The following is a 7,356-nucleotide window of genomic DNA, read 5'->3' as shown; positions in this document are numbered from 1 at the left end:
ATTCTTGCCTGGAGAATCCCATAGACAGAGGAGCCTGTCAGGCTATAATAGTTCATAGTGTCACAAAGAGTCAGATGTGACTTAGCAACTGAATAATAACAATATATACAGTATCTATTCTCTTCAGTTCAGTTTAGCCACTCAGTTGTGTCTGGCTCTTTGCAACCCCACATACTGCAGCACACCAAGCTTCCCTGTCCACCACCAACTCCCGCTGCTTGCTCAAACTCATGTCCATTGAGTTGGTGATACAATCCAACCATCTCATCCTCTGTTATCCCCTTCTTGTCCTGCCTTCCAACTTTCCCATCTTAATGGTAAATAATGATCTTAATGAACATTAAATTGATAGTCTTACTGTTTTTGAAGAATCTTACCCCCCAAATAGTTTTATCAACTGGTATTATGATTAGTAATATTGACTTCTTGGGCATCGAATATTGTCAGGCTACACATCTTCATTCACACAAATTCATTTCATTGTACTTGTGCTGTATATTTGTATTTTTCCTATTCCATGATCCTGCTTTATAAGGATATCAATTTTATCCTACAATGATAAACATGTAATTTCCTTGTGCGGTTTGCATGCTTCTTTTCTAGAGCGTTTCTTCAAGCAATTAGAGAGTCTCCTATACATTATTCCCAAAGTGATAGTACATTTTTACTCAAAGAAAGATATATTAATTGCCCTGAGAAAGCTAAAAAATTAATAGATAGGAGGCTTCCAGACCTAAGTAACAACTGTAGGCATATGTCTGTAAGCATCACTAGCAAAAAGAATAGCAGAGGTGTTGGAAATTGCTGTAATTGCCCTGTTCAGTTCAGTACAGTCGTTCAGTCGTGTCCGACTTTGGCGACCCCATGAAGGGGTCCCTGTCCAGGCCTCCCTGTCCATCACCAGCTCCTGGAGTTCACTCAGACTCACGTCCATTGAGTCAGTGATGCCATCCAGCCATCTCATCCTCTGTCGTCCCTTTCTTCTCCTGCCCCCAATCCCTCCCAGCATCAGAGTCTTTTCCAATGAGTCAACTCTTCACATGAGGTGGCCAAAGTACTGGAGTTTCAGCTTTAGCATCATTCCCTCCAAAGATATCCCAGGGTTGATATCCTTCAGAATGGACTGGTTGGATCTCCTTGCAGTCCAAGGGACTCTCAAGAGTCTTTTCCAACACCACAGTCCAAAAGCATCAATTCTTCAATGCTCAGCCTTCTTCAGAGTCCAACTCTCACATCCATACATGACTACTGGAAAAACCATAGCCTTGACTAGACGGACCTTAGTCAGCAAAGTAATGTCTCTGCTTTTTAATATGCTCTCTAATTGGTCATAACTTTTCTTCCAAGGAGTGTCTTTTAATTTCATGGCTGCAATCACCATCTCCAGTGATTTTGGAGCCCAAAAAAATAAAGTCTGACACTGTTTCCACTGCTTCTCCATCTATTTCCCATGGAGTGATGGGACCGGATGCCATGATCTTCGTTTTCTGAATGCTGAGCTTTAAGCCAACTTTTTCACTCTCCTCTTTCACTTTCATCAGGAGGCTTTTAGCTCCTCTTCACTTTCTCCCATAAGGGTGGTGTCATCTGCATATCTGAGGTTATTGATATTTCTCCCGGCAATTTTGATTCCAGCTTGTGTTTCTTCCAGTCCAGAGTTTCTCATGATGTACTTTGCATATAAGTTAAATAAGCAGGGTGACAATATACAGCCTTGACATACTCCTTTTCCTATTTGGAACCAGTCTGTTGTTTCATGTCCATTTGTAACTGTTGCTTCCTGACCTGCATACAGATTTCTCAAGAGGCAGGTCAGGTGATCTGGTATTCCCATCTCTCTCAGAATTTTCCATAGTTTCTTGTGATCCACACAGTCAAAGGCTTTGGCATAGTCAATAAAGCAGAAATAGATGTTTTTCTGGAACTCTCTTGCTTTTTCCATGATCCAGAAGATGTTGGCAATTTGATCTCTGGTTCCTCTGCCTTTTCTAAAACCAGCTTGAACATCAGGAAGTTCATGGTTCATGTACTGCTGAAGCCTGGCTTGCGGAATTTTGAGCATTACTTTACTAGCATGTGAGATGAGTGCAATTGTGTGGTAGTTTGAGCATTCCTTTGCATTGCCTTTCTTTGGGATTGGAATGAAAATTGACCTTTTCCAGTCCTGTGGCCACTGCTGAGTTTTCCAAATTTGCTGGCATATTGAGTGCAGCACTTTCACAGCATCATCTTTCAGGATTTGAAATAGCTCCACTGGAATGCCATCACCTCCACTAGCTTTGTTTGTAGTGATGCTTTCTCAAGCCCACTTGACTTCACATTCCAGAAAGTCTGGCTCTAGATGAGTGATCACACCATCGTGATTATCTGGGTCAGGAATATCCTTTTTGTACAGTACTTCTGTGTAATCTTGCCATCTCTTCTTAATATCTTCTGCTTCTGTTAGGTCCATACAATTTCTGTACTTTATTGAGCCCATCTTTGCATGAAATGTTCCCTTGGTATCTCTAATTTTCTTGAAGAGATCTCTAGTCTTTCCCATTCTGTTCTTTTCCTCTATTTCTTTGCATTGATCGCTGAAGAAGGCTTTCTTATCTCTTCTTGTTATTCTTTGGAACTCTGAATTCAGATGCTTATATCTTTCCTTTTCTCCTTGGCATTTCGCTTCTCTTCTTTTCACAGCTATTTGTAAGGCTTCCCCAGACAGCGATTTTGCTTTTTTGCATTTCTTTTCCATGGGGATGGTCTTGATCCCTGTCTCCTGTACAATGTCACAAACCTCATTCCATAGTTCATCAGGCACTCTATCTATCAGATCTAGACCCTTAAATCTATTTCTCACTTCCAGTGTATAATCATAAGGGATTTGATTTAGGTCATACCTGAATGGTCTAGCAGTTTTCCCTACTTTCTTCAATTTAAGTCTGAATTTGGTAATAAGGAGTTCATGGTCTGAGCCACAGTCAGCTCCTGGTCTTGTTTTTGTTCACTGTATAGCGCTTCTCCATCTTTTGTTGCAGAGAATACAATCAATCTGATTTCAGTGTTGACCATCTGGTGATGTCCATGTGTATAGTCTTCTCTTGTGTTGTTGGAAGAGGGTGTTTGCTATGACCAGTACATTATCTTGGCAAAACTCTTTGCCCTGCTTCATTCTGCATTCCAAGGCCAAATTGGCCTGTTACTCCAGGTGTTTCTTGACTTCCTACTTTTGCATTCCAGTCCCCTATAATGAAAAGGACATCTTTTTTTGGTGTTAGTTCTACAAGGTCTTGTAGGTCTTCATAGACCCATTCAACTTCAGCTTCTTCAGTGTTACTGGTTGGGGCATAGTCTTGGATAACTGTGATATTGAATGGTTTTCCTTGGAGACGAACAGAGATCATTCCTTTGTTTTTGACATTGCATCCAAGTACTGCATTTCAGACACTCTTGTTGACCGTGATGGCTACTCCATTTCTTCTGAGGGATTCCTGCCTGCAGTAGTAGATATAATGGTCATCTGAGTTAAATTCACCCATTCTAGTCCATTTTAGTTTGCTGATTCCTAGAATGTCAACGTTCACTCTTGCCATCTCTTGTTTGACCACTTTCAATTTGCCTTGATTCATGGACCTGACATTCCAGGTTCCTATGCAATATTGCTCTTTACAGCATCGGACCTTGCTTCTATCACCAGTCACATCCACAGCTGTATATTGTTTTTGCTTTGGCTGCATCCCTTCATTCTTTCTGGAGTTATTTCTCCACTGACCTCCAGTAGCATATTGGGCACCTACTGACCTGGGGAGTTCCTCTTTCAGTATCCTATCATTTTTCCTTTTCATACTGTTCATGGAGTTCTCAAGGCAAGAATACTGAAGTGGTTTGCCATTCCCTTCTCCAGTGGACCACGCTCTGTCAGACCTCTCCACCATGACCTGCCCGTCTCGGGTTGGCCCGCTGGCATGACTTAGTTTCATTGACTTAGACAAGGCCGTGGTCCTAGTGTGATTAGATTGACTAGATTTCTGTGAATATGGTTTCAGTGTGTCTGCCCTCTGATGCCCTCTAGAGACACCTACCATCTTACTTGGGTTTCTCTTACCTTGGGCGTGGGGTATCTCTTCACGGCTGCTCCAGCAAAGCACAGCCGCTGCTCCTTACCTTGGACGAAGGGTATCTCCTCCCGCCACCCTTCCTGACTTTTGACATGAGATGGGTCCTCTAGGCCCTCCTGTGCCCGGGCAGCCACCACTCCTTGGATGTGGGGTTGCTCCTCCCAGCCGCCGCCTCTGGTCTTGGGCTTGGGGTTGCTCCTCCCGTTTGCCGCCCTGGCCCTGTAGAAGTGTACATAGTGAAAGGAGAGAGGCTAGGACAAAATTCGAAGCTCACTGACATTTATGATATGCAGAGATATGCAGGTTTACAAAGGTGAGTGAGTGAGTAAAGAAGAGTGTCCAGTCTATAAAAGAGAAATCAGCAGGGTGCAGTGAAAGAAATCCACACATAAGAGAAAATTTGAAAAAAAGAGAGTGCCCACATAACTGGTAAAATCTACATCCTAACTTAAGTGATATATTGTCATTTTACTAAGTTTTTTGAAGTGGCCAAAATTTTTCCACCAAAATAGATCTATATCCATGAAAATAGAAGAAATAGTTCAAAAGGTGGAGATCAGAGTTACTGTAGATGGGAAATTATATGCTAAGAGGTATAGAGTTTTAAAGGAAAATGTTTTCAAGTTTGAGGTTTAATAAAAATATTAAAATGAATATTAGCAACTAACCAACAAAGGTATTCATTCAGTATCTTAAAAAAGAAAAAAATTTGTAGCACTTGTGCAGGTGTTCTCACTTAAACAAAGATACTTTAAAATGTTCTATTTTGTAGTGGATATTTATTCTAGTAGTTTGCTTTCTTAAATTGAACACAGTTATCTTTATTAAATATCTTAGGTCAAATCTGTCATTCCATTTTAGTATGAAATATTATATTTATTTAGTAAATATCTGTTGAATTTGTATTATAACTCCTTTTATCAGGCTATTACCCTTCATATAGTTCTACAATCTTCTAATGAGTTCATTCACTGAAATGACAGTTATTCATTGAGAGATTCTATGTACCAGCCTGGGTTCTATGAAACAAAATAGAAGTTCATGTTTTTGAGAAGTTTGCATTGTGGTATGAGGAATTTAACAATAAATAATGAATACAAGATATAAATAAATTATGTACTAGGTTATAAGGTGGCAGCTGCAGTTGAGTACAGCAGGAGTAGAGTAAGGTGAAGATTGTCTAACGCAAGGATAAGACATGGGTTGAATGACATTCATGTGCCAGGTGTGTCCATAGATTAGGCATTAGCTATTGATTGAGGCATTTTCCACCCTCAACAGTCTAGGGATGAAGATGCAAAAGCACACAGATTAGTGTAATTTTCTGTGACATCCACACTGTACTAAAGAATCACAAAACAGAAGTGCTTTATCCTAGCTAGAGACAAATTCTTATTAAGAAAGACTTCCTGATAAAGATGGCACCTGACCTCCATCTTGAAAGATGAGCAAAATTCATCCAGACAAAGAGGAGTATAAAGTAGATCTTAGAATTCCAGAAGAAAAAACAAAAAATGTTTTCCCTGATTTCCAGGACCTCTCCATCCCATATCAGGTTCTAGCCATTTTTTGGTGGTGAATTTAGAATCTCCTGTGTAAAGAATCACGCCGTCTGCAAACTGTGACAGTTTCACTTCTTCCTTTGCAATTTGAATTCTTCTTATTTATTTTTTCTTGTTGCCATGGCTAGGAATTCCAGTCTGCGTTGAATAAAACTGATGAGATGGCATCCTTGTCTTGTTCCCTACCTTAAAGGAAATGCTTTCAGCTTTTCACTGTTAAGAACGTTGTTAATCTGTGGGCTTGTTATGCATGACCTTTATTACTTTGAGGTACATTCCTTCCATACAGACTTTGTTGAGAGTTTTAAATATAAATGGATCTTTATTTTCTTCTATTTATTCCTGGTTCAGTCTTGGGAGAGTGTACATTTATAGGAATTTAGCCCTTCTAGCTTTTTCCATATTATTGGCTTATAATTGTTTGTAATAATTTTATGATTCTTGGTACTTCCATAGTGTTCAGTTGTACCTTTTTTTTTTATTTCTGATTTTATTTTTCTGGGCTCTCTTCCTTTTTCTGATAAGTCCAGCTAAAAATTTATCAATGTTGTTTATCATTTCAAAGAATCAGCTCTAAGTTTATTGATTTTTGTATTTTTAGTCTTTATTTATTTTTGGTCTAATCCTCATAATTTCTTGCTTCCAAATAACTTTGGATTTTTTTCATTCTTTTCACTACTTCCTTTAGGGTTGTTAATCTGAGATTGTTTTTTCTTTCCTTAGATAGGCTTGTATCACTATAAACGTCCTTCCCAGAACTGCTTTTTCTACATTTCATAGACTTTGGATTGTGTTTTCATTTTCATTTGTCTCTAGGTACTTTTTTTAACCTCTAATTTCTTGTTTAGTAGCATATTATTTAACCTCCAAGTGTTTATGATGTTTGCATTTTTTCTTGTAGGTGATTTCCTTAAATATATTCTTAAATGAAACTTTCAATTTTTTATTGTGAGTATTGTATGGTGACTAATACAATGACTACCAATACACTTTGGTGCCACTAACTTGATTTGAGGTACGGTGCTGTGCTAAGTTGCTTCAGTTGTGTCTGACTCTTTGCTACCCTATGAACTATAGCCCCTCAGGATCCTCTGTCCATGGGATTCTCCAGACAAGAATTGGGTTGCAATGCCCTCCGCCAGGGGATCTTCCTGACCCAAGAATCAGACCCACATCTCTTATGTCTCCTGCAGTGACAGGTGGGTTCTTTACCACCAGTGCCACCTGGGAAGCTCTGATGTGAGATAAGACATCATTAATTTTATTTTTCATTACTTTTGTACCATCAGTGCAAATGTTGTCAATACAGTTTAAAAGGTGAATAAATCCTTAGCATTATGATGGAAATAATTTTTTTTTTCTTTGTGGATCCTCTGAAAGAATTTCAGAGATCCTCAGGGTTTAATAAAATCATAAGAAAAAGTTCTCTTTTATATAGACATAATTGTTGGAGGAACTTAAATTTCAATTTGTCTACCTTGTGTAGAAGTTGCTGAAAAAGTTGACTCTTCTAATTACAGAGTTAAATCTGTGATCTTCTTGAATTTTCACATAGACAATAAAAGTGCTGTTAATACCCTGTTATTCTAGTTAAGCTCAAATCTTTAAGCAGTCAGCAAGTTCTATTCTACTTCAAAAATAGATCTGATACACCTATAAATTGTCATTCCATCTCCTTTTCTAGTCATTTAGAT

The sequence above is a fragment of the Ovis canadensis genome, chromosome 9 (assembly GCF_042477335.2).
Source record: "Ovis canadensis isolate MfBH-ARS-UI-01 breed Bighorn chromosome 9, ARS-UI_OviCan_v2, whole genome shotgun sequence".
Classification (NCBI taxonomy): domain Eukaryota; kingdom Metazoa; phylum Chordata; class Mammalia; order Artiodactyla; family Bovidae; genus Ovis; species Ovis canadensis.
The sequence above is the reverse complement of the archived record's forward strand: the minus strand, read 5'-3'. Positions refer to the sequence as shown.